At 36.7% G+C, this 21,869-nt stretch overlaps 1 protein-coding gene across 3 annotated transcripts in view; it reads left to right on the plus strand.

The window, feature by feature from the left end:
- The first annotated feature begins 6,371 nt into the window (after positions 1-6,371).
- The window catches only part of cntn1a (contactin 1a), a 50,529-nt gene continuing 35,031 nt past the window's right edge, over positions 6,372-21,869 (plus strand). For 2 of the 3 annotated variants that reach the window (XM_077711174.1, XM_077711175.1), the window contains exon 1: positions 6,387-6,508. The gene's annotated coding sequence lies outside the window, so the exon portion shown is untranslated. Of the gene's footprint in view, positions 6,509-21,869 lie in introns of all 3 variants that reach the window. The other variant, XM_077711172.1, reaches the window with a different exon arrangement.

Consider the following 21,869-nt stretch of genomic DNA (forward strand, 5'->3'; position numbering starts at 1 on the left):
ATTCAACCATTTTAATGCAAATTTAAGGGTACGGCTTTCACGAGAGAAATTGTCAAATTCAACCATTTTAAGCCAAATTTAAGTATAAGGCTTATACACAGAGGCGGCTTATATGCGAGAAAATACGGTAGCAATAACCTTAAATGCATTGTATGCTACGCACATCCTGTTCATCACGACCTGTTGCATGGCTTGGTCACGTGACCCCCCCAAAAAGTCACCCGCAAAGCATGTGACAAGTGCTTGATTGTGTGGCGAGTGCCTTTTGTTGACACCCATTGAAACTGTTGTAGGAAGTGAGTGAGCCTGCTTTGGTGCCATTGACGCTGATGGATGTCAATTTTTGTTGCATGTCTTGGACGTCAGTTCAGGTATTTTTATTTTTTTTTACATTTTATTTTATTGAGTTTTTATTGTATTTTGTGCAACACCAAACAGTCGTGGGTTATGGATTTGCTAGGGTTTTTTTTGGTTATTTTTTAAATGATTTTTTCCGGCTCGTATAATTTTTTGGTTGCATCATTTTGGTAAGAAATTATTCTAGATTTTTTTTTTTTGGCGGAGTTTTATTACTGCTTCATGACTGGGACATAAAATGTGTTTTAGGAGTTTTGCCGAATAATTTAATATTTTTTTCCATTTTTTATATATGATTTATGATATGATAAGATTTTTTTGGGATAAAAAATAGTGTATTTTTTGGTGAAATGGATAGCACAAGGACAGTCTGGCCTTTTTATTTTGACAATTTAGTCTGTAAATGTCTGCCTTGGTGAGTGAAAATTTTTTAAAATACATTTTTTGCCTTCCAAAATGACGACAAAACCATCAAAAAATTATTTATTTTCATTTCTTTTACTTTGGCGAACTTCTCCTTTGATTTTAACTAAAATCCATAAAACTCAATAACATTATTTCAATATAATCTGAATGTATGCACACATTTTCCATTTCCTATCATAATAATATTATTAATAATAATAGTTGACTTGTACTAACTTCGCTTTTTGAGAGCCTTTAAAATCAAGGTTTCTTTTATTTTCTTAACTTGCATCAAGTTTGACTTCCTTTTTTATCGTCGGCCACTTGTAGAATATTTTGTTGAAATATGTAAATAGACTTTGAAGTGGATTGTACAGGGCACCGCATTTGTGCATGATTTTTAATATTCATAGCACTGTATGAAATGTAGAAAATATATATAAATATACCGTCATATTTCTTGCTGTGTATTATGTACATATTTTTTTCTGCAGTATACTGGAAGCATACAAATCATAAACATCAGATTTAAAGAATTTTTTGTTTCAATATTCCTTACAAAATGTCATTTTCAACAATTTTTCCCACTTTTTTGTATTTAAGGCTTCGATTTGTACTAACTTTCTTTGTTTTTTCTATTTAATTTCTTTTTGTTTAGTGCAAGTATGAATCTCTATAAAGGAGATTTAGTTATGATTCAATAAATATTCACTTTTTTCCTTGCGAGACTCTTTTATTTTGAAGTTCAAGGTCACGTAACAGCTCTTCCGGCCCCTCCCCAATCGGTCCTTCAATCTCTGACCTCATCGGTCCTCCACTTTTCTCCCTCCAGCGTCCAATTCCCGGAAGATTCCATTTTCGTGGACAGAGTGCTGTCCATTAAAAGGTCCCCTTTTAACAAATCCATTTTATGATTGATCTGATGCGAAGTATTGTTTGGCTCCGCCTTCTTTTTTTCCCGATGCTTCCTTTCAGCATCGTCATGTTTAATAATGGAGTATGAAATATGAAAACAAACAGGATTTATTGTATTATTTATTTACTACTGCAGTAATACTTTGACATACGTTGTCCTTTAAATCTTGTTGAAATTGTAATATCTTGTTTTTGGTGTTTTTTTAGAGATACGAGTAAATTGACATACATTAAGCTTGTATCTCAAGGTATTACTGTTTTAGATGTAATTTGTATTCATAGTTCATTTCTATGGGAAGAGTTGATTTGAGATACGAGTAAATTGACATACGGTAAGCTCGTACCTCAAGGTTTTACTGTATTAGATGAGGTAACCTAGGGGAAAAGTTGATTTGAGTTACGAGTAAAGTGACAGACACACAGCTTGTATCTCAAGGTATTACTGTATTAGATGTAATTTGTATTTATACTTCATTTTTATGGGAAAACTTGATTTGAGATACGAGTAAAGCCCTGAATATTGTTTTTTTATAGATCTAAAACAATGTTTATTTTAGGGTTTTTTAAATATATTTTTAGATTTTAAATAAAAGGATTTTTGAACTAAAAGCACAGAAAAAATGGATTAAAAAATGACAATTATTTGTTTAAAAAAGAAATTTAATATACATCTATACTATTCATTTGAATTTGATCCTAAAACAGAAAGTCGACACTCATGATTGACTTTTTGGGCCACACAATATGATGCGGCGGTCCATATTTGGCCCGCGGGCCGCCACTTTAACACACATGGTTTGAGCGGTTCTGAATGTTAAATGTTGCTTCCAAAATGTATGGCTACATAACTGTACAAATAGTACCAACATAAAAGGTAAAAATAATGAAAATAATCTAAATTTACAGTTTTGCAACAATGCACTGTCAGTTGAAACGTATTGGACGTCAATAGCCGTCAATCACAGTCCTTTAATAAAGCAAAGTCCCTTTGTTGACATGCGTCTCACCTCCCCCAATGACTTGATGTCACCATCCAGGTTGTAATCCCTTGCACAACCCGATTGCTACCCCCCAAGGACCCCCCTCGCATATACGCTAAGATGGGGGCTACCTTAGCGTAAGCCCCCAAGCACATCACCCAGGCTAAATCCTCATTTATGACTCCCCATCCTCCTCCTCCTCTTCCTCATTCTTCTCCACAGACAAGAGGTTGTTTGCTCTTCTTCTTATTCGTCTGGGTTTGCCGACTTGAAATCTGAATAATAATAATGTTACACATAATTTCCCCGCATAAGTAGAATGTACAATTCAAATTTTTGGTTCCTAGGGTGACATCTTGTTGTAGGGAATTTAAAAAAAAATGCAGTAATCCTTTGAATATTGTGGTTAATGTAGACTAAACATGGCCGTGACTATTGGAAAATTGCAAAGTAGGGCTATCCCATATTATAAATACCTTTTTTGACATTTTTTATTAAATGAAAATAAAAAAATCATAATTTTATAGCAGAAAAAATCGCAAAACAAGGGAATTTGTGAAAAGTGAAGTCGCGATAATCGAGGGAAGACTGTAATTGGGGCTAAAATTAATATTTAGATTTTAATATGAAGTATGACTTCTAAGTTTCCTGTTAAAATTAATTTGACATCAATTTGGGTAAAAATATTGGCAAAATTTGAGGGTGTAAGTGATCAAAAGAATGAAAATAGCAACATTTTTATCCATAAAAAGAGAAATGATTGACAGGTGAGCATAAAATGATAATTACATCTCTAAATAACCAACTTTTTAAAAAAATGTCCATGATTCTGTTAAAAGTACATTTATAAGCATCTTCAAATGAATTTAGGAAAAATTTTGGTCAATGGTCCATTGGCGAAGTGGTTAGCGCATCTGCCTCGCAGTTCAGAACTTTAGGGTTCGATCCCAGGTTTGGACTATCCTAATTTGTAGTTTGCACTGTCTTCCTGAGCTTGTGTCGATTTTCTCTGGGTACTCCAGTCTACTCCCACATTCCAAAATAAAAATGTATGCTAGGCTAGCTTGTTAAATGCTAAATTGCCCAACCCTAGCTATGATTGGTTGTCCTTTATCTCCTTGTGCCTTGTTATTAGCTGTCCAGGGTGCCCCAAATCAGCTATAATAGGCTCCAGCACCCCCCACAACCCTTGTAAGGATAAAAATAATCAATTTTGTCAATGGATTTGTTTTCTTGAGAAAAAAATATGAAATATTGAAATATTGCCTGTCCACCAAACAACAGTTTTGACCATTTTTGATCCAAATCACTTTGCTACCATAAAGAAAACAACCCAAAACTTCTTGTAGGATTCATGTTTAGAGTCCTTTCTCCCCCTCTATTGTATTAATAAACAATTTATGAAATATATATGTGGCCACTGAGCACCTTTGATGAATTGAAGGCCACTTTCCCTGGGAGATTGCTGTATTATTAATGAGGTGCTGTCACAACATCACAGTATTGTTTGCACGCCCGTGTTTACGTGGAAGATTTAAATCTCAATCCTGAGGGGATTTGACTGCCGTGGCCTTGTTAGCATGAGATGAGGTGCTCTTTGTATGGTTGCTAGCTAGAAATCCGCTAGGGATTTTTCCATATTTTATTTTTGTTAAACTTAGTTTTGTGTACATTTGAGTATGAATTCCATTGGACAATTATTTGTGTCAATAGGGATATGTAGTAAGATAATCTAAGAAAATCCTATCTAATCTAATTTTATGAAATGTTTTATCCTTGCAAAGGGTGCTGGAGCCTATCCCAGCTGACTTTGGGTCAGAGGTGGGGGTTACACTAAATTGGTGGCCAGCCAATCACAGGGCCCACAGTCTTTTGGTCGCCGGACATTTGGTCGCCCGGACGTTCGGTCGCCCCGACGTTAGGACCTGCCTGGATTTGAACCCAGATCCCCTACTGCGAGCCCCCCTTACTAACCACACACTCACCGGACCGTCCAATCTATGTTAAAAAATGAAAATTTATTTTAATTTAATTAATTTTTGCATTATTGTTGGGGTAAAGCAAGGGTGTCTGACTGTTGGTTTGCTGGCCTCTTTAACGTCAATTTGATTTCACATGGGCTGGACCATTTTTTATTTAATATTTAGAATTTTTTTAATGAATGGATTAAAAGAACTGGATTAAAAGCCCTGAATATTATTTTTTTTATAGATCGAAAACAATGTTTATTTCAGTTGTTTTTAAATATATTTTTAGATTTTACAAAATTATCTTTAAACTAAAAACACAGGAAAAATTGATAAAAAAATGACAATTATTTATTTAAAAAGGGGTAAATCAGCAAATGTAATATACATCTATATCTATCATTTTAATTTGATCCTAAAACAGAAATCTGGCATGATTGACTTTTCCGGGCCACACAAAATAATGCGACGGACCAGATTTGGCCCCGGGGCCGCCATTTGGACATCGATTGTCGAAACTAAAATTCAAAGGATTTAACGTCTAATTTTATTTTCCATGAACATATTTTAAGCATATTTTTTTAAATTAAACAATCAAGTTTTTCATGTTTTATGCAAAAACAATAACATAATCTCATCATTATTATATTAAAGTGGTTCAAATCATGCACGAGAGGATAAAGTTTCAAGCTCAGATAAATGGGTAAAAAAATTCTACTAAAAAACAACCTAACAAGAAAAGTATACATTATATTACAAGCATACAAATATATAAAAATACCTTTAAAAAAAGAAGCTTGAAGAGGAATGTTGAGCCACTAATGAGAAAATAATCAACACCTGCTGTGAACTCATTAGAAATGTTTGCTGGACGTCAAAACAAGTAAGTCTGCTTCCTCCTTTTCAATCCTCTACCACAACAAAATAGAATTTTATTTGTATTATTTATTGGATGCCATGAATTATTTCCACTACAGAGTGTTTCCACAACATTTACTCGACCGCACGTTTGACGTTTTGAACTGTAAAAGCCAGCAATTCAATGATATTTTTCAATGATATTGACAGTAATGGAGGTCAAAACATTTCATCCTTTTAATGGTTCTAATGGTTTGAATGTCCATGGTGGTTAATGGCAGTGAGATAGTTGATAAATAAGCATTTGTGGGTTTTAAAAGGGATTCTTATTCTGATCTGAAATGGATGGTATATCTAATTATTATTATTTTAATCTATATCAACCGTAATTTTTAGTATTGAAGGCTTCATGACCAGGCTACAGTTAGTTAACTAATTATCTATTGTTGACAATGATAAACAAAGCAGAAAACCTCTTAAAACTGACTGTTTTTATACAATCAATGCACTTATTTTACCACGATTTTTTTTAAAGACGAAAACTAAGGAAATGTGTCGTAAAAAAGTCGTGAAATCCTTTATGACTGGAAGTTAGTTAAAATAAATGTAATGCTTATTGTTGTCAATGGCAGAGTTAAGACTAAAAACACTAAAATCAACTGTTAGAATTTTAAAAATGAAGAAAAATCATGCTCTCCATAAAGATATTTATTAAATTTTTCACTCGCGTCATACAACCAATTTAAAACGTTCCCAATATACAATAAAACAAAAAAAAGAGTTTGCTATCATGTTCATGGCAACACGTTTGTTTCCCTCCTGTGGCTTAAACTGTAACTGCACCTCCCCCTCAACCTATCTCTCACCATCTCTCTCGCTCTCTCGCTCTCTCTATTCGTGTCAGTTTCTTCTTCTTCAGCGCCTTCCTAGGCGACCGGCGACAGGGTGCCGGAGCAGATGTAAGCATCGTTACGCAGGACCAACCATTTGGACCCCCCCCCGAACCGACCTCGCCCTCCACGAAAGGTAAGAGTAGCGTGTTTCTGGGTGACATATTCTGGATTGGGAATGATATTCGCGTGCAGGTTGCGGGTGGAATGAGTCTTGTTTACATGTCATGGGGAGGGAAACCACACGCTGCCCTTCCGCAATGCAGGATACATTAATGTTATGGTTATGAAATTCATGTGTGGCTTTTCTACGGTTGGTGCTGATGCTGATGATGATGAAGCATGATGATATTGGTGTGCGCTCGAGTTGGTGACGTGTGTTACTATGCACGATACACACCTCGTTGGAATAGCCAATCTGGGACTTGGACGCATGGCAGCTTGTTTTTTTTTAAATGGAGGGTGTATTTGGGGTGGGCGAATATTGCAAGGGTGTCAGACTCGGGTTGGTTCGTGGGGTGATTTAACGTCAACTTGATTTCAGGTGGGCAGGGCCATTTTAGATAGAATATTTTGATATTTTTAAATAAATGGATTAAAATAATTGGATTAAAAGCGCTGAATAATCAGTTTTTTATAGATGTAAAACAATGTTTATTTTAGGCTTTTTTTAAATATATTTTTTGATTTTACAAAATTATTTTTGAACCAAAAACACAGAAAAAATTGATAAAAAATGTGCAATGATTGATTTAAAAGGGAGAAAATCAGGAAATTGAATATATATCTATACCAGGGGTGGGCAAACTTTTGGGCCCAGGGGCCACATTGACTTGAATTGACAGATGGGCGGGGTCAGCACAAGATACGATATAAAAAAGTGCATCCGTTAACAGTACATATGAAAGATAAACAGAAAAAAGACTAAAGTATTAACATACTCATCACTCATCATTAATGTAAAAAGTTTAATGTACAAAGTCAAGTAAAAAGCAATGTATTAAGAAATAAGAGTGGACAGAGCTACTGTAACTGGCATAACGGCGCCATCTTGGGGAGAAAAACAACAACATTATTCGGACAATGTCGGCGGGCCGGATTGATAAGCCTATATGGCCCGCGGGCCGTAGTTTGCACATAACTGATCTATACTCTTCATCTATACTCATGATTGACTTTCCTGGGCCGCACAAAAGGATGCGGCGGGCCAGATTTAGCCCCCGGGCCGCCACTTTGACACAAAAAAGTAGACTCCCAACAAATAGATTCAACGACCACATAAGAACATTTCTTTGAAAGCAAACAGTGTTGAATTTTGTAATAAGTTTGCACACCGGCACGCACACCCGCACGCCCGTGTCCTGTCCTCGGGCTGTCGGTGCATTACGAGGACACGTCCCATCTCATCGTCTTTGACTGTCACAACAAATGAGTCAACACCAGCGATCTTTTTAAAGGCTCCCGCCGCATCCGTCTTGTGACGAGGCGGCCTGGCATTCAATAGCACGCCGCCACAAAAATGGTGAGAAGGGCCTTTTTGCAACCGCCATGTTATGTCATTTCATATTTTTTTATTACTTAGAATGTTTTCAAACTAAAATGCCCCCCAGAAAGAGTCGTTTGGATAAAGGAGTCGTTTGGATAAAGGAGTCGTTTGGATAAAGGAGTCGTTTGGATAAAGGAGTCGTTTGGATAAAGGAGTCGTTTGGGTGAAAGAGTCGTTTGTCTAAAAGAGTCATTTGGATAAAAGAGTCGTTTGGATAAAAGAGTCAGATTTTCTCGGTGGCAGATTCATTTGACAATGATAACAAAACTACAGTATTCTCTCGAATATCGCGGGTATTGTCGACCACACAATCGAAAAAGCCCAAAGTTGTATACCAAATTGACCAAAAAAAGTTGACGGTTTGATGCTATTTGAATCAAAAGAGATGTTTATATCCTTTAGAACCCAAATAATAATTAAAACTTGAATAGTCCAAATGGAAAACTCAATGTGTGAAGGAGCTATCGCTAATAGCAAACTAGCTTGCCTGATGCTGGCCTGTGTTAGACTGTCCAGCACACTTATACAAATGTCTCTTTCTATCTATAAAGTCATAGTGTGTTTTTCTTTTGGCTCAGCAGTTGACAAATGAACAATCAATAGCGAGATGCACTAATGGTACAGTTGTGAGGCGGAGACGCAACATGACGTCTTGGCCCTCAAACAAACAGACAGACGGAAAAAGAATAGAGTGACTTGTCTTCTTGCCGGAGGGGGACGGAGTCCCCGTTTGCACTTTATCACGACTGCTCTCTTCTTTATGTGTTGAATAGACTGTGTGGTACTGACCACAGTTAATTACTGTATCGGTCTGAAAATAAAATGACCGCTCCTCTTTCTCAAGACTACAGTTTTTCTAAAGGCTTTTTAAATAGAAAATTAAATTTTTATAGCGAAAATAATACTATGTTGAATAGGCTGTGAGAATAGGCTGTGTGGTACAACCTGAGTTTAATTACCATATTGGCCCGAATATAAGACGACACCCCTCTTTTTCAAGACTCCGGTTTGAAAAAAATACATTTTGGAACAGCAAATTCAATTTTTACACAGAAAATAATGACATTACATTGAAAAAATAATTGTTATAACAATAAATTTGAGAGAAGGGGCATTTTTTTGTCATTCAAATCCTGCAAAAACTGTCTATCACATCTTAATATGTGAACATTTTAATATGTAAACTAAAGTGCAATCTATTTGTAAATGAATGCTTCTGTTTTTTTGCAATTTAAATGAACCAATCAACCGTAATAGAACTAAAAATTGCTTTAACCATCAAAGTATTCAGCGTTTGTTTTAAAAATATCTGGCGCCATCTAGCTTTGTGAATGTGCATAATTTAAGAGCACCTTCAAATATTTTCTCGTATCTCAAGACAAACATTTTCTCGTATCTCAAGGCAAATACTTGCTCGTATCTCAAGGCAAACATTTGCTCACATCACTAGGCAAACATTTGCTCATATCTCAAGGCAGATATTTGCTCGCATCTCAAGGCAAATATTTGCTCGCATCTCAAGGAAAACATTTGTTCGTATCTCAAGGCAAATATTTGCTCGTATCTCAAATTCCTCCTATTTTGGGGCACTCGTATGTCAAGGTATTACTGCAATGGGAAAGGTCCCTCGGTGGGGTGCCATTTTTTTCTTTTTTTTTTGCATTTCTGTTGGAAACCCGACCTGATTGCCCGTTACTCCGTGTTGGGGGTTGTCACATTTAAGTCCAGATTTCCCATGATTACTCATGCATTCACACTGAGTCAAAAGCTGCGCAAGTCTAAACTGATTTAGCTCATCCGCCATCTAATTCTCAAGCTTATGTTTTCGGTGATAAAGCTTCATAAATGGTCTTTTTTTGGGGTGGTTCAGACAAAAAATGAGCACATGGTGTCCAATATTAATAGTTTACAACCTGCTGTTCTTGTTTAATCTATTTTTAGGATGAAAGCCGCTTGGAAATAATATCGCATAGTTGAAATGATCATCATTTTTCGTGACAAAATTCATTAGTGAACAGTTAGAACCTATGGCAGAATTTTTTTAAAATAAATATTAGGGGACCTAAGATTGCACCCTGGGGGAAACCACTTCATATATAGCATTAGTGTCAAAGTGGTGGCCCGGGGGCCAAATCTGGCCCGCCAAATCATTTTGTGCGGCCCGAGAAAGTCAATCATGAGTGCCGACTTTCTGTTTTAGGATCAAATTCAAATGAAGAGTAGACATGTATATTACATTTCCTGATTTTCCGCGTTTTAAATCAATCATTGTCATTTTTAATCAATTTTTCTGTGTTTTTAGTCCAAAATATTATATTAAAATATATAATATATTAAATTTCCTGATTTTCACCGCTTTATATTAATAAGTGTAATTTTTAAATCATTTTTTCTGTGTTTTTAGTTCAAAAAATCATTTTGTGGTGTATTTCCTGATTTTCTCCTTTATTAAATCAACAATTGCAATTTTTATCCAATTTTTCTTTTGTGTTTTTAGGTCAAAAACCATTTTTGTAAAATCTCCAAAATAAATATATTAAAATATTTGTGGTTTTCTACAAGGATTATTAGATGAGAAAAATACATTGTAGATATAAATGAATATATATATATTTTGGAGCCATAAAACTTTGTTTTAATGTTTTTTTTAGGAGGAATTTTGAGGTTAGACTCACTTAATGTCTTTTGTGAATTTGGCTGATCATAAAATTTGATAAAAAAAGACCAATTTTAGGTTTGCTAAGAGTCTTTTTGGCCTTTTTTGTGATGCATATCGTTGTCCCAGTTTGTGAATCTTCCAAAGTGGTGATTACAGATATGGGTCAAAATCCAATTTGATTCAGATCCAATTAGATCATTTGGTCCAAAACCAGAAGGAAATTAGCCTGCCACATTTCCACCAATTGGATTTTCGCAAATTAATGTCATCAAAAGGACATCTCTTTGAAATTATTTCTTTAAAAAACTGGATTTTTTATGTCCCCGTAATTGAAAACCAGTGCCTGAATGATGACCAGTTGTATAGAAATAATGTAGTATGTATGGAAAAATGTATTTTAATGAGATTACATTTTCCCTTGCACTATTTTTAGATGTGTACCTTTTGAAGTTATGGTTTTAATATGCTGCCTATGATCTAATATTGATGTTATATGAGCAGAAGTTGAATTTTATGACAGGCTTTGTGGCTTTATTTGCTTGTTAGTAAGTCAAAATGAACCAAAAATGACAAAGAAAAGTGAAAAATTAAAGAATAGTATATTCTTAAAGTAAATTATTCATAATTATGAAGTTATTATGAAGTACAAGTTCCCTAATTGCAAGATAAAAGACTCCTAAAATGTCAGTTTTGCTGTGTTTTTTCCGCAAAAGTCGTGTTTTTGCGCATTTCCAAAATGGAGTCAAGAGTCATTGTGCAAAAAGTGGTGCGCCATCTATTTTAGGACACAAAGATGAAATGACTTGCAATATTTTGCAACATAAAACCAGATGAGCGCTGTAGTGTCGAAATCTGCTAAACTCAAAACAGACTGTTTCCGCCCCTTTTAACTACTCTGACTGTTTTTAAGACAAAAAGTTAGTGCAATAAATTTGGGGTAAAATACTGGAAGCCCTGGTTGCCAGATTAGTATTGTTAAATAAAATGGAATGGGCATAAAAGAGGTACTTGTAAATTAACAGCAATTTAGTACGGTAATCCCTTGAATATCGGGGCTTCACTTTATTGCTGACTTTCTTTTTTTCTGGCGAAAATTTATTTTTAATTTCATTTTTTTTAATTTACGCAGCTTCACTTCAGTTTTTTTCTGGTAAAAATGTATTCTTCCATTTTTTTTAACTTACGCGTCTTCACTACATTACTGTTTTTTTCTGGTAAATGTTTATTTTTCATTTAATTTTTTTTTTTTTTACTTTTGCGTCTTCACTACTTCGCAAATTTTTTTCTGGCGAAAATGTATTTTTAATTTATATTTTTTTAAACATGATTTACTTTCCCGGGCCACACAAAATGATGCGGCGGGCCAGATTTGGCCCCTGGACCACCCTTTTGACACCTGTGGTATAGATATATATTGAATTTCCTGATTTCCCCCCTTTTTAAATCAATAATTGTCATTTTAAATCCATTTTTTCTGTGTTTTTAGTTCAAAAATCATTATTTAAAATCTAAAAATAACTATAAAGACACAATTTCCCTCCTTAAGACATTATTTATCTTCATTTTAAATGATAAGATCACCATATCATATTCTTCAACCAGAATCCCGTCAATAATCCTCCACATTGTTTTCCACTTAATCCTCTCAAATCAGCATTCATCGCCAGATTGCGCAATCATAGCGTTTTATTCCCGGACATTCGCCGCCATCTCCTTTATCGGCGGCGGATGAAGGACGAGTCGGATGGCGTTTTCGTGGCTGCCCAATTAGACGGAGAAGCCTCATTTGGGGCCGAGGCCACTCCCTTGGGCCTTTGAACGGCGCCTGTTGCTATGGCGCCAAGAACATGGCAGGCAGACAGATGAAAAAAAAAAGCTTTCGCCACTCCATCAAGGCGTAATGACGCTCCTCATTATCCGGCACGTGTCGTCTTGAACGCGTTATGGCGGACAAACTCGCCACAATTCCTAAACGGGTTTTTGCGGAAAAAAAACCCAAAGAAAAATGGCTTTAGGTGAAATGCAATTCACGTTTCTGACCCTCAGGCGGCGGATATTTATGCGTGGGAATTTACGGCCTGAGGGCTAATGGAGGACGCGGTTCCAAAAGGCCAAGGCTCACGAGCTCACCGGCTCACGGGCGCACGCTTTGGCTTCCTCGCGGCACGTGAGGCGCATGCCGAAGAGCTCCCCGGAAGCTTAATTCAACATTTTTTGGGGGTTTTTATTCTCTCTTTCTTAGGACAGCTGGATGACTAAATTGTTTGCGGATCAATAGTTGAGCTTTTGGTGAATGAAAAGCATTTCCATCCCAGAAATCCTATTACGCGTGGCAGGAATGCCAAGCTTGGCACAGTTGGTTACCCCTCTACACTCTGGCCTTGTGTAGGTTTTATCTGGGTTCCTTCCACATCCCAAAAAAACATGGATTCTAGGCTAATGATATGCTAATTTGCTCCTAGCTAGGAGTTATTGGTTGTTTGTTTACTTGTGGGCAGCCCTATGGATGAGTGGTTAGCGTAATGGCATCGCAGTTTTGGTGTCGAGGGTTTGATCCCAGGGCCGATCTTCACTGTGTGGAGTTTTCATGTAAACCCTGGCCTTGTGTAGGTTTTATTTGGGTGCTCTGGTTTCCTCCTACATCCCAAAAACATGGATTCTAGGCTAATGTTATGCTAAATTGTCCCTAGCTCGGAATTATTGGTTGTTTGTCGAGGGTTTGATCCCAGGTGGATCCCCACTGTGTGGAGTTTTCTTGTCAATACTGGCTTTGTGTGGGTTTTCTCCGGGTATTCTGGTTCTCTTCCACATCCCAAAAACATGTATGCTCGGCTAATGATATGCTAAATTGTCCCTAGCTAGAAATTATTGGTTGTTTGTTTACTTGTGGGCAGCCCGGTGGGTGAGCGGTTAGCGCAATGGCATCGTAGTTCCGGTGTTGAGGGTTTGATCCCAAGGCCTGTCCCCATTTTGTAGTGTTTTCATGTTTTCCCTGGCCTTGGGTGGGTTTTCTCCTGTACTCTAGTTTCCTTCCACATCCCAAAAACATCAATTTCAGGCTAATGATATGCTAAATCTTCCCTAGCTAGGAATTACTGGTTCTTTGTCTACTCTTGCCCTATGATTGGCTGCCTCCCAATTCACAGTGTCTCCTGCCTGATCCCTGTCGTTAGCTGGAATAGACTCCAGCACCCCCTGCAACCTTTGTCAACCTCCAATGCTACCATCCAGAAAAACAATCCATTACCTAGCCTACCGACATTAGACGATTTCCCCTTTAACAACAACAGGAAGACCTCTTGCTTCTTCTTTCCTGCCTCTATAGCTAGCAACCCAAGAGTTAACGTTAAGTGCACGTCCTCCATTATTTAACCATCCATTCCCTAAGTGTAATTTCGAAAGCCCTCACACGGCTAAAAGATATCAGCCCCTTTGGGATCGATAAAAAAAGTACCGTATTTTCACGACTATAAGGCGCACCGCATTATAAGGCGCACCCTCAATGAATGACATTTTTTTCCATATATAGGGCGCACTGGATTATAAGGTTTACTGTCTATTTTGGAGAAAATTTAAGACTTAAGTGCGCCTTATAGTGGTGAAAATACGGTAATTGCTATTGACTTCCAGGTATGATACACAGTCACCTCTAGAGCCAGCCATTGTTGATGTTTTGGATTTTTTGGTATAAAATCTTGCAGTGGGGGAGGAGCTATATGATGGAAGATGTTGTAAACTAAGATGGCATCTGCATATTTAACAGTATTGTTTGTGTTTTTTTAATATCCGACAATGGTGGTTTTTCGTTTTTGGTTTTCTGTTTTTTTCCATATATAAGGCGCACTGGATTATAAGGCGCACTGTCTATTTTGGAGAAAATTTTAGACTTTTAAGTGCGCCCTATAGTGGTGAAAATACAGTAGCAACTCGCTAGTTGCAAGCTAACGCCGCACATCATGACTTGGCCCAATCGGAATGCCTCTTTGTTTTCCGTCTGGATCTGTCAAGCACGGGGTAAACACAGGCCAGAGAAACCAGGAGGGAAGAGAACAAAACATTTGGAACGCTAGCTTCATTCCTCCGCTTCAATGTAACCACGCATGAAAGCCGTAGCCGGTTGCGAGTCCTCCGCTGTGGGCAGTCGCCGTCCTTCCTCGCCGCTAATTACTGGCCCTATTTGTTCGGACGCTGAGCTTCTGGCCCCGCCGAGGGATGGCGGGGCAAAGAGAGCATTACCCAAGCTTTTATTCGGCCTGGGTTTTTGGGCAAATGAGACAAACGGCTTGGGTTTCCCTTTGGGATTCTCTCAAAAGGAGCTCCGGTGAAGGCTTTTGCTGCGTGGCTAATGGCCGCTTGCAAAGGAGAGAATGAAGTAGGCCTGGATTGAGGGAAGCCTTTGTGATCTGCAACTGGCAGGTCAACACGCTGCCGCTGTTTAGCTTGCGTGACCCGCGTTTTCGTCGGTGATGTAACCACCCGCGTCAGGTTTTTTTAGGGACGCTTCGTCAGCGGTAAATGGATTCTGACAATGGATTCTTAAAAATCCAGCGCGGGTGAAGGTTTATAGTCCACGTGTGGGTGAAAAGTGGTGGTCCTAGGGCCAAATTTGGTCCGCTGCATCATTTTGTGTGGACCGGGAAAGTCAATGACTTTCTGTTTTAGGATCAAATTCAAATGAAGAGTATAGATGTACCATATTTTCACGACTAAAAGGCGCACCGCATTATAAGGCGGACTGTCTATTTTGGAGAAAATTGAATACTTTTAAGTGCGCCTTATAGTCTTGAAAATACGGTACTTGACTTTGTACTTTAAACTTTTGACTTGATTGATGAGTGATGAGTATGTTAATACTTGAATCCTTTTTTCAGTTTATGTTTCATATGTACTGTTAACGGATGCACTTTTTTATATGTATCGTATCTTGTGCTGACTCCGCCCATCTGTCACATTTTTTAAGTCAATATGGCCCCCGGGCACAAAAGTTTGCCCACCCCTGGGCTAGGCTAGCCACACTGGATACATGTTAGCCCTTAAAAGGGCTCAGCGTTACAGTGGTCAGTGTGGCCTGGTCTTCATTGCCATTCTTAAATCATCCCGCATTGCTAGTTTTGAGCAAAAACACAATACGCTAACTCGTGACGTTAAGCTAGTATTCCGTATTGGTAGATCTGCATTCCTCATTTGAGATAATTTGTTTAAAAAATAATCAATTTGCATTATCTAGGAATTCCTGCCACGCACAACTTTTTGATGAAAATGCATCTAGATAAACATGGCTAATGTAATTTTAGCATCCGTGGCTAGGCTAGCCACCATACTTGATACATGTTAGCCTTTCAAAAGGGCTCAGTGTTACAGAGGTCTACGTTGCCAATCTGAAATCATCCCGCATTGCTAGTTTTGAGTAAAAACACGATATGCTAACTCATAATATTAAGCTAGCATTCAGTATCCGTAGATCCGCATTAGTTCAATAAAACGGTGAATAATACTCACATTATATGGGAATTTTGATGAATTTACATCCAGCTAAACATCGCTTATGTCATTTTAGCATCCAAGTAGCTAAGCTAACCACACTAGATACACATTGACCCTTTTAAAAGGGGTCAGCGTTACAGTGGTCAGTGTGGCCAGATGCTTTATTTACGAGGAACCGACCTTGGTAGAGAATGCGCGAAAGGTCATCTAGAGGTCAATCCCACTGGGATCTACAGACATACACTTAAAGTCGCTCCCATGCCGTGTTTTGAATACTCTTGGGTTATCAGTAGCACACAGATACACTCACACACTTAGTCCAGAATCGCAAAAAAACAAGGGCATGATGTCACAAACCGAGTTTTAAAGGCACACACACACGTGAATACACAATAGCTGTAAAGGTTGGGGGGTGCGGTTGAGCTAATCCCTAACGACAACAAAAACAGTGAGTGGGCGGCTAATGCTTGTTAGCGCTTGACTGGAGCCACACCTTTACGAGATTGTTGTTTTTTTTAAGGTAGCTCTTACGGTAAATGGGGATCTAACTCCATTGATGTTCAATTCCTTGCTGGATGTGAGTGGACTTGTTCCATTTGTGGCTTTTACCTGTTGCTATGAACAGGATGAGCATGAAAGACCAATCAATTGATGGCTTTTGTATCCGGGAGAAGGACTAGAAGCAAAAGATAATGTTGCGGAATATGACTTTAGACTTTGTTTTACAAACTATGTTTAAAATAGTGGAGTGCAGGGGTATCAAACTTGATTTTTTTTGTCGTCGGGCACTTTGTAGAGGGTTGTTGTGTCATCCAATTAGACAGAGGAGTTGCCTCCGCTTGTGTGCATGAATAATCAAAAAATCAAATACAATTTCCACCGGAAAAAAATCTGTGATGTAGTGAAGCCGCAAAAGTTAAACCGTGAAATGGCGAGGGATTACTGTATAATATACTAGTATGATATACAATGTATTAATGGGTTTAGGCCAGGGGAAGGCTAACTTTTTTTGGGCCCGGGGGCCATATTGACTTAAAAAATGTGATAGATGGGCCGGGGTCAGCACAAGATAGGATACATATAAAAAAGTGCATCCGTTAACAGTACATATGAAACATAAACAGGGAAAAAAGGACTAAATTAGATTAACATACTCATCATTCAAGTCAAAAGTAGAAAGTACAAAGTCAAGTAAGTAAAGGGATGTATTAAAAATATTAAAAGTAATTTAAAAAAAGATAGAGGGGCTGTAAAACACCAAAAACTAATAAGAGTGGACAAAGCTACTGCCACTGGCTTCCCCGTGACGGCGTCATCTTTGGGTAAAATAAAAAAAATAAAAAAATAAAAACATTATTTGGACAAAAGTTGGCAGGCCGGATTAAAACGCCTAACGGGCCCGTATGTGGCCCGCGAGCCGTAGTTTTCCCATGGTGGGTTAACCCATTTGTACAATTATATTCAAATAAAAAATAAAAAATAAATAAAGCAGGTAAAGCAGTAGTTTACCACAATTGCTTAGAAAATGCAAAAAATCTTTGAAGCTGCATTAGCATTTTTAGCATTTTAATATCATTTCATTTCTCCATAGAACTACAAAATGCACGGCTATAGTGTCCAAAGCACATGTAAGAATATCCGACCCCAGATTTCAAAAAGTTTTAACATTTACAATCATTCCCAACAATTTCTGAACAAAATAATAATCTTTTTGAAGCATCTATTCATCAAATTTTTGCAGATTTTGACCGTAAAGTTAAAAAAAATGCTCGAACTGGGCCCAATTAGTGTAAACAACTACTTATTTGTCTTTAATTACAATTTTAGAAATATATATATATTTTTTTTTAATCAGATGTATTTCTGCAAAAAAAGCTGTGACTCACTTAATGGAGGCAAAGTGGTCCATTTAGTCACAGAGGAGTCCTTTATCTGGTGCACTTTCAATTGAGGGGGGGATGCGTCTGAGCCTTTAAACTGCTTAGCGCCCTCAAGATGTGCTGCCCAAATGTCTGGGAGACAAATCTGCGGCGGTAAAACCTTTTACCGCCGCACTCGCCGTTCGCCGCCGTCATTTGATGTTAATCGTGTGGACTTAAAGACTTGCTTATCGTGCCCCCTTCCTGTAGGAATTCTCTAATAGGGCCAAATAATCATGTCTATTGCTATGCTAGTACTTTTTAGAATTCTGGTATCTCTTTGCAGGATATGCGCAACAATGCTAACTGCTTACCGTATTTTTTAGCATATGTGCTGTATTTGTCGCTCAAATTTTTGTTATTTTAAATGAATTTTATATATTTTAAATTAATTCTGTATATTTTAAATTTTAAATTAATTCTGTATATTTTAAATTTTAAATTAATTCTGTATATTTTAAATTTTAAATTAATTCTATATATTTTTAATTTTTAATGAATTCTATATATTTAAAATGTTAAATTCCTTCTTTATATTTAAAATTTTTAATTAATTCCATATATTTAAAAAAATTAATTCTATATATTTAATTTATTTCATTAATTCTATATATTTAAGAAAATTAATTAATTTTAGATATTTTAGAATTTAAATTAATTCTAGATATTTTACAATTTAAATCAATTCTAGATATTTTACAATTTAAATTAATTCTAGATATTTTACATTTTAAATTAATCTAAAAAAGTAAAAATTTAAATTAATTCTATATATTTAAAATTTTAAATTAATTCGATATATTTTGAATTTTAAATTAATTCGATATATTTAAAATTTTAAATTAATTCTATATATTTTACATTTTAAATTAATTATATATATTTTACATTTTAAATTAATTCTATATATTTTAAATTTTAAATTAATTCTATATATTTTAATTTTAAATTAATTCTTTATATATTTTAAATTTAGCATCATTCCAATGTTGAATGGTGATATTTTATGCTTCCAAAGATTGTTATGGTGACATATTATTTCTTTCCGTCTCTTTGAATTGCGCCTAGTAGCCATACATTGTGCATTTTTTTGCTCAGCATGCGTGAACATTGCCCTATTTTAAGACACCCAACATGGCGCTTGAGATGCAATGCCAATGACCCCTGCTCTGAGCACCCCCAGACTTCTTCTTTAAGGGTTTTTTTCCCCCCGCAAACCAAGAACAAATCGCCGCCATTGTTGAGCTGCGATGCTTCGGGCCACGAGCGATTGTTTATTTCAGACCTAAAAATATTTCGTTATATCGTTTATACACGATATTGTAGCCTTTTGCATGATTTTATCATGTAAAAATGTGATAAATATTATGTCAAAACATGCTGTTGATCACTTTTTGGGGTACAGTAGGGCTATGCTCCCATGAATAATACTCTTTTTTTTCCACGTTTTTACATGATATTGTAGCCCTTTGCATGGTATTATAATTTAAAAATGTGATAAATATTATGTGAAAAACATATTCCTGGTGTACTTTTGGGGGTGCAGCAGCAATATGCTCCCATAAATAATAATAATTTTCACGTTTTTGCATGATATTGTAGCCCTTTACATATTATAATGTAAATATGTGATGGCTATTCTGTCAAAAACATGTTCCTGGTCTACTTTTTGGCGTATAACAGCAATATCCTCTCATAATAATATTTTTTTTTTACTTGCTATTCTTTCAAAAGCTAATTTTGAGTTTTGAATTTCTCTCAAAAGCCTTCAAAAATCCTAAATAGGTTCTCGTGTCTGTTGCTAAATAACCAGGCATCACAGAGTCCGAAAAACTATTATTATTTATCATTTAGCAATTGCATTGACTTGACTTGGTTTGGCACTTTGCACTTTTCCACTTGAGACAGTTGAACTCCATTTCACCTTTTAAAATATGGATGCCACCTTAACCGGCATTCTCCTCCGTTGCCTATTTGCGCCTCCCGAGGCCTCCGACACAAGTAGGACACGCTACGAAAGGTTACGGATTTTGTGTGGGTGGGTGGAAAAGTGAAAAGATGGCCGAAGCGGACCACGAGTACACTTGCCAAGCGGCACCAGACGTTCATCCCCGAGCCTCCTGCGAGCCGTAAAGTGTCAGATTGGCTTTCGTTTATTAAATATTCGGCGCTGAGAGAAAATCGGCACTATATTAGCGAGCTGGTCTTAATAGATTTTGGACAATAATGTCATTAGGAAAGATTTCCAAATAATTAATTTGCCTCGTTTTAAAGTGTTTGAGAGGAAAATCTGAGTTTTCAGTGAAAATACCGTATTTTCTCGCAAATTTGGCACTTTTGTCGCTAAAAAAATGATGACTGAATCAAAGGTAGGGCTTATATGCGCATAAATTCGACTTGACATGCACAAAACTACAAGGTGATAAAGACCAAACGCTATAACGCAAGAAAATGTGGCCAAAACGGCCATTTTTTTAAAATAAAAAATATAAACAGATAATACGCTAAGCAAAATGTATTTTGATGTTTATAAATATAATTATAGGAAAAATATGAACCGTATCTCGCATAAAAAGTGAAAAACCTGCCATTAGTTGCTCAGGGCGCCACCATTTTACGTAGGGATGACAAACTAGACCGCTACGGACTCACTTCCTGGTTGTACTGGTCACATGACTTGAATTTCTCTACGTGTAGGCCACACCCTTTCCAGCAAACGATCCTTTTAATTCATACAATATCTCAGAAATACTAATTTTCTTAAAAATTTCCCTTCAAAGTAACACATTTGTACTCCCTATTAAAACCATAAATATGGAGGTGCAAATTATGAATCAGGGGGCGTTTTATACGAGAGAAATTGTCAACTTCAACGATTTTACAGCAATTTTAAGGGTGTGGCTTATACAGGAATGCGGCTAATATGCCATAAAATGCAGTAATTTTATGTACGATATGAATAAGCTAGAAAAAAACAGTGGGCCAGATTTGAACCCCTAGGTGGGCCACTTTCGGCCCGCCAACCTTATGTTTGAAACCCTAATACACATTGAACAAATGGCCAAATCACTGCAAGGCGTCCAATCTTATTTTTAACTTAATTCTTGACTATTTGTCTTTTTAAAGCAAATGCTTGAGCAACCAAGGCATCCATAAAATATTGATTATTGAACTATAATTTTTCTTCTCTGGCTATGACGCATAATGCCATCATTCGTATGAAATGTTTGCCCTATATGCTCATTTAAGAGGAAGTAGTTATGATCTACAGTAGCGTAAAATGTTTTGCTGTTTTGTTTGTTGTGACAATTAAATGTTTTATGTCAATTAGTTGTGACATTATGTTATGGAAGTAAAGCATTTTTATTTATTATTATATTCTTATGCCTGGAGGGATGTATGCCAGTTCGAGACTGTGTCGTGCGTACAAGGTTTTTAGATTAGTAGGTCAAGGCAAATGAGTAAAGTGAAGGTTGGACGAAATTAGGTTGAAAGAGTTCAATGATTTAGTTCCACATTTAGTGTGCTACATTTTCACATTAAGAACTTGTCACGATTTTACGATTATTCTGAGATTTAAGTGCAGTATGACGTCATATGCATGGTGGTTAAGTGGTTGGCAGGTCAGGCTCGCAGTTCTGGGGTCGTGGGTTTGATTCCTGGTTGGGTTTTCACTGTGTGGTGTTTCCAAATGTTCTCAGGTTTCTTCCCAAAACAGATATGCTAAGCTAATTGTATGCTAAATTGCCCCTAGCTATGATTGTCCTGCTGGCCACCCATTCAGGGCCCTGTGGGATAGGCTCAAGCACCCCCTGTAACCCATGTGAGGATAGGTGTTTCAGAAAATGAATGGATGAATATCTTTTGATCAAAATAAAAGCTTCTACAA

Source organism: Stigmatopora nigra, unplaced genomic scaffold, assembly GCF_051989575.1.
Source record: "Stigmatopora nigra isolate UIUO_SnigA unplaced genomic scaffold, RoL_Snig_1.1 HiC_scaffold_25, whole genome shotgun sequence".
In the NCBI taxonomy this organism is placed as follows: domain Eukaryota; kingdom Metazoa; phylum Chordata; class Actinopteri; order Syngnathiformes; family Syngnathidae; genus Stigmatopora; species Stigmatopora nigra.